The sequence below is a fragment of the Loxodonta africana genome, chromosome 15 (genome assembly GCF_030014295.1).
Source record: "Loxodonta africana isolate mLoxAfr1 chromosome 15, mLoxAfr1.hap2, whole genome shotgun sequence".
NCBI classification, from domain to species: Eukaryota; Metazoa; Chordata; class Mammalia; order Proboscidea; family Elephantidae; genus Loxodonta; species Loxodonta africana.
In genome coordinates this window covers 63,520,794-63,534,419 of record NC_087356.1, presented here as the reverse complement: position 1 = coordinate 63,534,419, position 13,626 = coordinate 63,520,794, and the positions used below count along the sequence as shown (strand labels likewise).

The 13,626-nt window shown below is 38.7% G+C and overlaps 1 pseudogene; it reads right to left on the bottom strand.

Annotated features, from left to right (window-relative positions):
• Positions 1-732: 732 nt before the first annotated feature.
• On the bottom strand, positions 733-3,981 carry LOC135227737 (olfactory receptor 8B3-like; annotated as a pseudogene).
• Between the last annotated feature and the right edge of the window lie 9,645 nt (positions 3,982-13,626).

Below are 13,626 nucleotides of genomic sequence, written 5' to 3'. Positions count from 1 at the left end.
CCTTCATTCCCCAAAATACTACTAAGAGTCTATGATCATTGTGCACTACAAGTTTATCAAAGCTTTTTGTACATTGTAGGTTAATTGCACTACTCAGCAGAACAGGGTACAAAAAGGTGAAATCTTTCTCTGAAACCTCATTGACAATTCCCTACACAGGAGCCTCTTATTTGTTGACCATGTATCTCTTTTGTCCTGGTCTAATGACATGTTTCTGGACCTCTTTCTCTCCCATGTCCTCTATTTCTGAAATAAAAACACCTGCAAGTATCTCACTTCATTTTATTTTTCAGAAAAACAGTCAGTATCTTTTGGGGTCATTCATCTCCCAACTCTATGTTCCCAATCAGCATTCTCCCCCAACCAAAAAGAACCAGCAAAGAGTTTTCCAAAAGAAAATCAAAAACAAAGCACTACCTGCCCTGAGGGAAAGTTATCTATCCTCCTGGAATAAAACACAGTCAACTTTCACCGAAACAGGATTGCTTTCTCATATTTCATGTTCACTGAAATTAAATAAATAAATAAAATGAAGTAGAAACAAAGTATAGAACAAAGTAGATTTGAAATCAGTAGGCTAAGACTTTACTCTTGGCTTTTTTCATTAAGAAGCTTTGTGACTCTAAGTAAATCATTAACCCCTCTGAGCCTAAGTTTCTCATCCATGCAATAATTATAGATATAGGATCAACTATGTGTTAGTATTGGTGTAGAAAGGTATATAAGTAAACTCTGTCAAAAGAAGCTTAGTGTATAGTGCATAGTGCATACCTACAGAGTGAGATGTATTTGGGAGTGTCCATGGAACATTTGATCTCTGTGAAGTGGTGACATATGAAGGACACGTGTTGCTGCCCTGTGGAGGATGGAAAGACAGGAAAAGAATGATTATCTGACTCATGTATCCAGTGAAACATTACAATTTCCTAATAAGAGCCCTTCACTACAAAGGTATAAGGTCACCTTAAAATTGCTTTATTGGATCATTCACAGATTCATTAATATTTTTCCAAGAGAAAAAAAAATTCAGATTTACAGTAAAAAATACAGTGATGATAAATTCCTTCCTAAATGTTCTTCTTATACAAGAGAAAATGTGAGAATAAGAAGGAATTATGCAAATGTTGAGTCAGTGAAAATTAATCCCCAACGAAAGTGGAAATAATATTGAAAAAAAGACAAATACTACTCACAAGGGTAAGAAAAAAGTAAGATAAGAATAATGCCACCAAAAATACTCAAACTAAACCTGCAGAGCCTCCCTGTCCTCTAACTACTTGCACAGAGATACTGTTTTTGATCAAAACCTTTTCCTACTCAGGGATTTCCTCCGGGCAAGTTTAATATCTCTATTTCTCAAGCTATTGACTAAGGGATTCGTCATGGGAACCACACTGGTGTAAAACACAGAAGAGATTTTTCCCTCATTCATAGACCCTACAGAAGATGGTTTGAGATATATGAACGCACCTGATCCAAAGAAAAGAGAAACAGTATTATGAGGGAACTTCAGGTACTGAAGGCTTTGAACTGCCCTCAGTGGAATTGATGCAAAGGATGCTAGAGTGAATGAAACCATAAGAGATAAAGATGGTAAGACTGGGCAAGGTAATGTTGATGCCCACCACAATAAAAACCACAAGCTCATTGACGTGGGTGCTGGTGCAAGAGAACTGGAGCAGAGGGAGAAAAAAAAAAAAGAGGGAGAAGGTCGCAAAAATAACGGTTGATGGTGTTGGCATCACAGAAGGTCAGTCTCAGCATGCATCCAGTGTGGGCCATAGCACCAGAAAAGGCCATCAAGTATGAACCAAAAATAAGGTTGAAACATACTTTAGGGACATGGCAATGTTATACAAAAGTGGATGACAAATGGCCACATAGTGACCATAGGCCAACGATGTCAAAACATAGCATTCCGAAATGATAAAAAAAAAAAGGAGAAAGTAAAGTTGCGTCAAGCACCCCTTGTAGGAGACACTATACTTCTTTGATATGAAGTTCATTAGCATTTTGGTGTAAACACAGAAGAATAACACAGGTCTATGAAGGACAAGTTAAAGAGGAAAAAGTACATGGGTGTATGAAGGTGAGAAATCAGCCCCTTAGAGTTATCAGGCCCAAGTTTTCCAATACAGTGATCATATACATTACTAGAAACAGGGAGAACAAAGGGAATTGGAGATCTGGTTGGCCTGTTAATCCCATCAGAATGAATTTCGTCCCAAAAGAACCACTTCCAGTAGCCATTTTTCTGTAGGATTGCCTGTGGGGACAAGAGAAAGGAGTTGCATTAGATGGCAATCAGAATTTCGCACAATATCTCCTCCCCCAAGAGTGGGATACATGCAGGGAATGTTTGAGACTAACCCAACCTGGGCCCATATAATCAGCCTTTACCACTACCAAGATACACAGTGACACTGACCTTCCATTTTTAGTCTTTATAAGCTAAAAATGGCAAAGATTACCTCCAACATTGTCTACTCACAGGATGTCAGTGTTGCCTTACGTAACATGACAGCAGGAAAAACCAAGAAATAGAAAGATGGCCAGGACAGAATTGCCTCCCTCTTCTCATTTTTTTTTTTTCTCATTATTTCTTCACTCACAGGAGTCCTCCTCTCACCAGTAAAATTGGAGACAGAGGCCCTAGTATCACAGTGCTGGCTTCTCATGCAGATTAGACCTTCCAAGTTGAGGCCATGAACATTGTTTCTATTTCGAAACTAAGGAACTAGAATCTAAGAGAGGTCCTGTAAGTGCCTCATGTCACAGATTCTTCTATCTACATTTGGACTGCAGAAAATGGGTAACAATGGGTATATCATAGATCCTAGGACTTTCATTGAAAACAAGCAGGACGTTAACGTGGAAGGAATCAGGAACTCACTTCCTTACCAGAAAACATGTGTGATTCTTTATCGATTTTCATTGTTGTTTTTTTTGTTGTTTACTCCTGTGGTCCTAGAAACGAAATTTCAAGCTCTGAGGTTTTGCTTCCTTTGATTCTAACAGTGTATTGCCCAGGATTATTTTCTGAAATCTCCTTTTTTTTTTTTTTTTTTTTTTTGAGCAAGAGGTGATATTTTCTAATGTTAATACTGAGCGTTCTCAAACAACAGGGAAAAGAATCATAATTATTATCACCATTTCCACTCAATGAAGCTCAGATGATTTACTATAACTTAACTGATGTAATGCACTTGATTATAAACAGGCTACAACTGGCCCAGTCTCTTCCCTAGGGAACAGATTCTATAAGTAAGAGGGGAGTAAGTGGATTGTATTTACACCCTACACCCGGATCTGTCTTTAGTTCTTGAAGGATCAGTGTTTACTCAAATTTTCAACTCACTCAAGGGATTAAACACCCCTCAGTGCAGAGCCAAAAAGAAACTCCCATACTCCCTATCATCTTTATCTCTTCAGGGAAATCTATTGTATTGTTTTCTTTCCTCTTCTTTGCAAATCCGAAAGGGAGATTTTGCCACAAGGTTCTTTATTTCATAAATAATGCTAAATGTACAGGTTTGCAATACCTGCCTTCAGTTGTTGTCTCTCCTGGGATGTCCTCAAATCAGTTTTTAGTTTGTTACCTCCCTTGCAAAGTGCTTGCTTTCAACACTTACTGGAAATTTCTACATGAAAGTCCTGCTCGGCCCTTAAACAACTCAATAGCTGAGTTCGTCAACCTCTCCTCCTCATCATCACACTTAAGAATGCGGGCTATGAGTGCGAGTGCACATGTATGAATCCCATCTCCATATGCGCTAATTATCACACCTTGGGCAGTTGACTTAAACTCTCTACGCCTCAGGTTAATCATTAATAAAGCCGGGCTGGTAATAATAACACCTTTCTCACTGGGTTGTTGTGACAATTAAATGAGCTACTATAAACAAAATGCTTAGAGTACTGCCTAGCTCATGCTAAATAGTCAATAAATAGTCAGTCTTTGTGTTCTCATAAAAAAAAAAAAAATGCGCCTGGTAAAGCCTCCATCATAACACTCATCAGACATATTTCTCCTTTTCTGCTTATTTCCGTGTTTCCTTAGAAACTATAAGCTCTATAGGGACAATGACCACTTCTGTCTTGTTTACTACTTTACTTTGGGGGTAAGACAAGTGCAGATTATATAGTAGGCACTCAATAAATATTAGTGAGAATTAAGTTGTTTTCAGGATAAAGGCTTCAAAATACTTTCTGCATATCTCCTCTGCCAGGTAAGAGAGTCCACCACCACAGTGCATGCCATCCCTTTCCCACAGACACTACCCACATTCAGGTACTTTTTCTGTTTAAACTGAAACAGGTTACAGAATTGTGTAGTCCCTAACAGTTATTTAGCATATCCCCAAGTATCTCTCTAGTTTATCCATCTCTGCTGTTGCCAAAATAATCTCTGAAAGCACAACTCTGTCTCCCCCTAGCTCAGGAATTTTCTAAGGTTCTTCATTATCTCTGGAAATACGAATCTGTGCAATAAACATTTAAGACCCCAAAACTATGCTTCGGCCTTGGCAATAATGAAAATTTAAATCGAGTCTAAGTTCAGTTTGATGAGAAGCGAGGAAAGAAATGTTCTGACTGATTAAAGTATTTTTACTAAATTAAGTATTGTGCAAACTCTTACTGTTACCAAAAAACATGGATTCGAGCTGCCTGCTGCAAGGCCGATACTGAGACAGGGTGAGGTAAAGAGCAAGCGGGCTTTATTGTATACTGGTATAAAAGAGACAGAAGGGAATGGCCTTCTCAACGATCTGTCTGTTTGCTGGAGATGGACCGGAGGGTTTTATACGGTGAGTGCTTAGGCTTAAAAAATCTGGAGAATGACAGTTCTCCTTTTGCGGGGGCGGGGGGGGGCGTATTGATCACACCTCAGACATGTTGACCTTCTGTGGTTATTCTTTGCAGGTCCTCTAATGCCATCCTGATTTCAGTCACAAGATGGGCCCCCATTGTCTGCTTGTCTCATCCCAGATCTTATTGATTGCTGTTCTGCTTGCTCAAGAGGAACATCGGTTAATTTTAAACTTTATAGAATCATGGAGAAAGGGAGAAGGAAGGGAGGAAACAAACCTCAAATCACAAAATCACTGGGGTATGTAAGAGCTAACTATGCAAGGCATGCAGAAACAATGCTCCAATTCCCAGGACTTTAGGCCCCTACAATCCCTTTCTCATGCTGCACCTTTCATTACCCTTCTCAGAAAATATAAGAGAGGGAATGTTGGAGAATGTTTACAATTCAAGAACCAAAAAGGGGATAATGAACAAAGAGCACTAACCATGTAAACCAAACATTACACCTAAAATTGAAATTAAAATCTGCACAAGCTCTCCTTAACTAATTATTAACAGTAAATTGCAGTTCCACACTTCAATGTTTCCTGAAAAGGAATAAGTATCTCCCCATGATATTCATCTGTTAAAATCATATATTTTTCATTTAATATTGCAGGAATGCAAACCGAAACCCATGTTATCAGTTAGTAAGTTCCTAGCTTCCAGTTGCAGACTGCTGGATTAAAACCCTACTTAAAATAAGGACTTAGTTTGCTCACATAACAATAAATCTAGAGGTAGTGTCTGAGGGCTGGTTCAGTAACTCAGCATTCTCCATTCTCATCTAGAACCCAGGCTCTTTCATCCCATTGTGCTCATCCTTTGATTTTAGCTCTCAAGTTTGTCACCAGTTCTCACCAAATAGCTACCATAGCTCCAACAATCACTTTTTCACACAATTCTATGGATATAAGAAATCAAGAGAACAAGGCAAGAGAACTCCCCTCACATGTCACTCTCTTTCTCAATACAGTACATTTTCTCCAAAAACCAATACATGACTTCCCATATGTTTCTTCAGTCAGAACTATATAAAGCATGGCAAACCTAAACCTCAACATAAACTGGCCAAACAAGCAACTCCTATTTCAGTCTCTACTTTGAGGTTTTCTAGCATTTGGGAAAAGAAAGGAAGGAATGTATATTGAATAGGGCAACAGCATTGTCTGTCACAATCAAGAAGGTTGTGAAAAATGTTTGTACACCATATTATAGTTCATGAAGTTATGTTCTACATCCTAGTTTGATGAGTAGTGTCTGGGGTCTTAAAAGCTTGCAAGCGGCCATCTAAGATACACCTAAGAGATTACTGGTCAGCAAAAAAAAAAAAAAAAAAAGACTCAGATAAGAAACTAGTCTACAGAACAAACAGCCTACAAGAACCATGGCCTCATCTCCCCTGAGACCAGAAGAACTAGATAGTGACCGGCTACCACTACCAGGTGTCCTAATCATGGCCACAATAGATGGACCCTGATGGAATGGAAGAAAAATGTGGAACAGAAACTCAAATTCCTGAAAAAAAAAAAAAAGCAGACATACTGGACTGGTTGAGACTGGATGACTCCCTGAGACTCTTGTCCTAAATTAATCTTCAGACTTTGAACAGACACTAACCCCTGAGGTCACATTTCACCTTTTAGCTAAATAACAAATTGGCTCAAAAAATGATGAATATCCACTGTAAGTACTGTGCTCCTTTAAAAAAGTCACCTTTATGAGACCAAACAGTAAACAATTACTTTAAATGATGAGAATGTAAGGGCGTAGGAAACTGATTTAATGGAAATGGAACAACCAGAACATAAATAATAAGAATGTTCAAACACTGTGAAGAATACAACCAATGCCACTGAAAACCTTTTGTAGATATTATTGAATGGGAACCAAAACTGCTGTGTAAACCTTTACCAAAAGCACAATAAAATATTATTTTAAAAAATGTTTGTTGAGGAGGGGGCCAAGATGGCTGACTAGGTAGAAGCTACCTCGGATCCCTTTTGCAACAAAGACTTCGAAAAACAAGTGAATCGATCACATACATGACAATCTATGAACCCTGATCATCAAACATAGATCTAAAGAGTTGACCTGAGTGACAGGGGAGCAAAAAGCTGCACCCTAAAACAGCGACCGCTTCTGGAACCTGCGACCCACGCCACAGCCTTGAGCCCTCACAGTTCCCGGATGTAGAGTGGCGGGTCTGACTGCTGCTTCCTGAGGCGGGGCAGGATTGGGACACAGCTCTAACCCCTAGCCTCCTGGGGTAACCTCTGTAGAGACTCAGCCAGCACAAGCAGGCTGCACACTGATGGGGCTAAACAGAGAATGAGAAACCACGGGGAAGCAGTGACTGTTTTCAGAGCCTGGAGCCAGCGTCCCAGTCAGAAAACCTTGGCGCTGGGCTTTGGACTGGGCTCACGGCATCCTGAGATGGCGCAAACACGGGACGCAGCCCTAGCCTTCTGAAGTGACCTCAGGGGAAGCTCAGCCAGAGCAGACAGGCAGTGCAAAGACGCGGCTGAAAGGAGGAGAAGTCACCGGGAGGCAGCAACTAGTTTTGGAGCCTGGAGTGCGGCGTCCCAGCCAGGGAATCTTGGCTCTAGGCTTTGGATTGGGAGCAGAGGAACTGACCACGGCTTCTGATACAGTGCTTCTGTTGTCTCAGCTTCTGAGACAGCACAAGCACAGGACGTGAGCCTGACCCTCAGGGGCAATCTCCACCCAGCCAGTGCACAAAGGCTACATGCCCCTCGGGAATCTCAGATAAAACAGTCATCATCAAGCAAGATAAGTAACTTTGTCTATATTCCTGGGTGCTACTCTCTCCTATATCTCTGATCCCTCCCCTCCCCTTCCCAGGAGGCTTCATTAACATTTGAATTTCCTGGGCCAGAGACTGAAGTGCTCTGTGGTTTGTTTGTTTGTTTTTTGTCTTTTCCTAACCCATTCTCCTGGCCTGAGAGAAGCAGCTACAAAAAGCTCAGGCACCAAAAAACCCTTCCCTGACTTCCAGAAATTGGAATAAAAATACAGAACTAGCTCCAGCCAAGTATATGAGATCCACAGTCTTGGGCTTTCATTCCTACAGGGAACAAGGTGGATATTATAATACAAAGGCAATTCTGATAGTGATCTGACTGTAATTGTTTTAGCAAAGACTGAATGCAAAGACAAACTTTTTCAGGTCCCATATCTCTACCTATAAAACAGAGCCCTCACTGACCCGCAACTGGGAACTGAGGGCTTAAGCTCCACCCAAACCACCTAGCCTCCTGCCAAAGAGGTCTGAGGATAATGACACCTACCAATCTGTAGAGGTACATGCATTGGGTGCTTAAGGTACAGCTGCAGAGCCCACCCACCAAAGTGCTTTAGGAAAAGAGATACACCTACCTCACTGGCACTTGGGGGAAGTCTGTCAGCATCCTGCCCTCCCCCGGAGTGTGACCCCCTGCTGCTACTAGAATCTGGTGCACACAACCACCACCACTACTCCTCTAAGTGAATAGGTGACAGTCTACACCACACACTTGGTGACCCAAAATCAGATTCTACTCAAGAATAGTGAATGGACTCTCAGGCTTATATACCTAGTAAAAGCTCAAACCAGCTGGTAATAGGACATAAGTGATTCAAAGGCTACAACAATCAAGACGGTGCAATCTAGTAGACCATCTGTGTATATTGAAAGAAAACAAACAACACTCAGTGAGTAAATATAAAGTAAAACATGACAATATCTTATACATGGCGGAGAGACAGCAGTTGATATCAAACCATATAAAGAAGCAGATCGTGATTGCTTCTACAACTCCCCAAATTAGAGAATCAAAATCTTTCCCAAATGAAGAGACAATCCTGGAATTGCCAGATGCAGAATACAAAAAACTAATTTACAGAATGCTTCAAGACATCGGGGATGACTTCAGAAATGAAATAAGGCAATCTACAGAAAAAGCCAATGAACACACTGATAAAGCAGTTGAAGAACTCAAAAAGAATATTCAAGAACATAGTGGAAAAAATAAGCTGCAAGAATCCATAGAAAGACAGCATTCAGAAATCCAAAAGATTAAAATTACAGAATTAGACAACTCAATAGGAAGTCAGAGGAGCAGAATCAAGGAACTGGAATGCAGAGTGGGGGAGGTGGAGGATAAGGCAATTGACACCGATATAGTTGAAGATAAATCAGGTAAAAGTATTAAAAACAAAATGAAAAAAACCTAAGAATCATGAGGGACTCTATCAAGAAGAATAACTTGCTTGTGATTGGAGTTCCAGAACAGGGAGTGATAACAGCAAATACAGGGAGAACAGTTGAAGATCTGTTGGCAGAAAACTTCCCTGACATCATGAAAGATGAAAGGATATCTATCCAAGATGCTCATCGAACCCCATTTAAGATTGAACCAAAAAGAAAATCACCAAGACATATTATTATCAAACTTGCCAAAACCTAAGATAAAGAGAAAATTTTAAAAACAGCCAGGGATAAAAGAAACATCTCCTACAAAGAAGAATCAATACGAATAAGTTCAGACTACTCAGCAGAAACCATGCAGCCAAGAAGGCAACAGGATGACATATATAGAGCACTGAAGGAGAAAAACTGCCAGCCAAGGATCATATATCCAGCAAAACTCTCTCTCAAATATGAAGGTGAAATTAAAACATTTACAGATAAACACAAGCTTAGAGAATTTGCAAAAACCAAACCAAAGCTACAAGAAATACTAAAGGAAATTGTTTGATCAGAAAATCAATAATATCAGATACCAACACAACACAAGGTCACAGAACAGAACATCTTGATATCAACTCAAATAGGGAAATCACAAAAACAAATTAACATTATTTTCAAAAAGAAAAAAATGCTCAAAACAGGGAATTATTGAAGTCATCATGTAAAAGATCACCATAATGAAAAAGAGGGACTAAACACAGGAGGCATAGAAGTGCCATATGGAGAGGGAAACAAGGCAATATAGGATGATACAAGTTAGGTTTTTATTTAGATAAATAGGTGTAAATATTAAGGTAACCACAAAGAGGTCTAACAATTCCATAACTCAAAATAAAAACCAAGAAAAACATAATGACTCACCAAACAAAAATTCAACTACTATGAAAATAAGGAACACCCATTTAAAAAAAAAAAAACTCAGCACAAAAAAGTAAGTGGAAAAATGAAATTGTCAACAATACACACCAAAGGCATCAAAATGACAGCACTAAACACATAAAAAAAAATACTTATGTATAATTATGCTGAATGTAAATGGACTAAATGCACCAGTAAAGAGACAGAGAGTCTCAGACTGGATAAAGAAACATGATCCATCTATATGCTGCCTACAAGAGACACACCTTAGACTTAGAGACACAAACAAACTAAAACCCAAAGGATGGAAAAAATATATATATCAACAAACAATAAGCAAAAAAAGCAGGAGTACTAAAAAAAATAGCAATATTAATTTCTGACAAAATAGACTTTATAGTTAAATCCACCACAAAGGATAAAAGAGGACACTACATAATGATTAAAGGGACAATTGACCAGGAAGATATAACCACATTAAATATTTATGCACCCAATGACAGGGCTGCAAGATACATAAATCAAACTTTAACAGAACTGAAGAGTGAGATAGACACCTCCACAATTATAATAGGAGACTTCAACACACCACTTTCAGAGAAGGACAGCACATCCAGTAAGAAGCTCAATAGAGACACTGAAGACCTAATTACAACAATCAACCAACTTGATCTCATTGACTTATACAGAGCTCTCCACCCAACTGCTGCAAAGTATACTTTTTTTTTCTAGCACACATGGAACATTCTCTACAATAGACCACATATTAGGTCATAAAACAAACCTTTGCAGAATCCAAAACATCGAAATATTACAAAGCATCTTCTCAGACTCCAAGGCAATAAAAGTAGAAATCAATAACAGAAAAACTAGGGAAAAGAAATCAAATACTTGGAAACTGAACAATACCCTCCTGAAAAAAGACTGGGTTATAGAAGACATCAAGGAGGGAATAAGGAAATTCATAGAATGCAACGAGAATGAAAATACTTCCTATCAAAACCTCTGGGACACAGCAAAAGCAGTGCTCAGAGGCCAATTTATATCGATAAATGCACACATACAAAAAGAAGAAAGAGCCAAAAGCAGAGAACTGTCCATACAACTTGAACAAATAGAAAGTGAGCAACAAAAGAATCCATCAGGCACCAGAAGAAAAGGAATAATAAAAATTAGAGCTGAACTAAATGAATTAGAGAACAGAAAAACAATTGAAAGAATTAATAAAGCCAAAAGCTGGTTCTTTGAAAAAATTAACAAAATTGATAAACCATTGGCCAGACTGACTAAAGAAATACAGGAAAGGAAACAAATAATCCGAATAAGAAATGGGATGGGCCACATCACAACAGACCCAATTGAAATTAAAAGAATCATGTCAGATTATTACGAAAAATTGCACTCTAACAGATTTGCAAACCTAGAAGAAATGGATGAATTCCTAGAAAAACATTACCTACCTAAACCAGCACAATCAGAAGTAGAACAACTAAATAGACCCATAACAAAAAAAGAGATTGAAACGGTAATCAAAAAACTCCCAACAAAAAAAAGCCCTGGCCCGACGGCTTCACTACAGACGGAGTTCTACCAAACTTCCAGAGAAGAGTTAACACCACTACTACTGAAGGTGTTTCAAAGCATAGAAAATGATGGAATACTACCTAACTCATTCTATGAAGCCACCATATCCCTGATACCAAAACCAGGTAAAGACACCACAAAAAAAGAAAATTACAGACCTATATCCCTCATGGACATAGATGCAAAAATCCTCAACAAAATTCTAGCCAATAGAATTCAACAACATATCAAAAAAAAGTAATCCACCGGGACCAAGTGGGATTTATACCAGGTATGCAAGGTTGGTTTAATATTAGAAATACCATATAAATAAAACAAAAGACAAAAACCACATGATCTTTTCAATAGATGCAAAAAAGGAATTTGACAAAGTCCAACACCCATTCATCATAAAAACTCTCAGCAAAATAGGAATTGAAGGAAAATTCCTCAACATAATAAAGGGCATCTATACAAAGCCAATAGTCAACATCATTCTAAATGGGGAAAGTCTGAAAGCATTTCCCTTGAAAAAGGGAACCAGACAAGGATGCCCTTTATCACTGCTGTTATTCAACATTGTGCTAGAAGTCCTAGCCAGGGCAATTAGGCTAGACAAAGAAATAAAGGGCATCTGGATTGGCGAGGAAGAAGTCAAATTATCTCTATTTGCAGATGACATGATCTTATACACAGAAAACCCTAAGGAATTCTCCAGAAAACTACTGAAACTAATAGAAGAGTTTGGCAGAGTCTCAGGTTATAAGATAAACATACAAAAATCACTTGGATTCTTCTACATCAACAAAAAGAACATCGAAGAGGAAGTCACCAAATCAATACCATTCACAGTAGCCCCCAAGAAGATAAAATACTTAGGAATAAATCTTACCAAAGATGTAAAAGACCTATACAAAGAAAACTACAATGTACTAGTGCAAGAAACTAAAAGGGACCTACAAAAGTGGAAAAACATACCATGCTCATGCATAGGAAGACTTAACATAGTAAAAATGTCTATTCTACTAAAACCCATCTATACACACAATGCACTTCCGATCCAAATTCCAAAGACATTTTTTAATGTGATAGAGAAACAAATCACCAACTTCATATGGAAGGGAAAGAAGCCCCGGATAAGTAAAGCATCACTGAAAAAGAAGAAGAAAGTGGGAGGCTTCACTCTACCTGATTTTAGAACATATTATACAGCCACAGTAGTCAAAACAGCCTGGTACTGGTACAACAACAGGCACATAGACCAATGGAACAGAATTGAGAACCCAGATATAAATCCATCCACATATGAGCAGCTGATGTTAGACAAAGGCCCAGTCTGTTAATTGGGGAAAAGATAGGCTTTTTAACAACTGGTGCTGGCATAACTGGATATCCATTTGCAAAAAAATGAACCAGGACCCATACCTCACACCATGCACAAAAACTAACTCCAAGTGGATCAAAGACCTAAACATAAAGACTAAAACGATAAAGATCATTGAAGAAAAAATAGGAACAACCTCAGGAGCCCTAAACAAGGCATAAACAGAATACAAAACATTACCAAAAATGACGAAGAGAAACCAGATAACTGAGAGCTCCTAAAATCAAACACCTATGCTCATCTAAAGACTTCACAAAAAGAGTAAAAAGACCACCTACAGACTGGGAAAGAATTTCAGCTATGACATCTCCGACCAGTGCCTGATCTCTAAAATCTATATGATGCTGTCAAAACTCAACCACAAAAAGACAAACAACCCAATCAAGAAGTGGGCAAAGGAGATGAAGACACACTTCACTAAAGAAAATATTCAGGCAGCTAACAGATACATGAGAAAATGCTCTCGATCATTAGCCATTAGAGAAATGCAAATTAAAACTATGATGAGATTCCATCTCACTCCAACAAGGCTGGCATTAATCCAAAAAACACAAAAGAATAAATGTTGGAGAGGCTGCGGAGAGATTGGAACTCTTATACACTGCTGGTGGGATTGTAAAATGGTACAACCACTTTGGAAATCTATCTGGCGTTATCTTAAACAGTTAGAAATAGAACTACCATACAACCCAGAAATCCCACTCCTCGGAATATACCC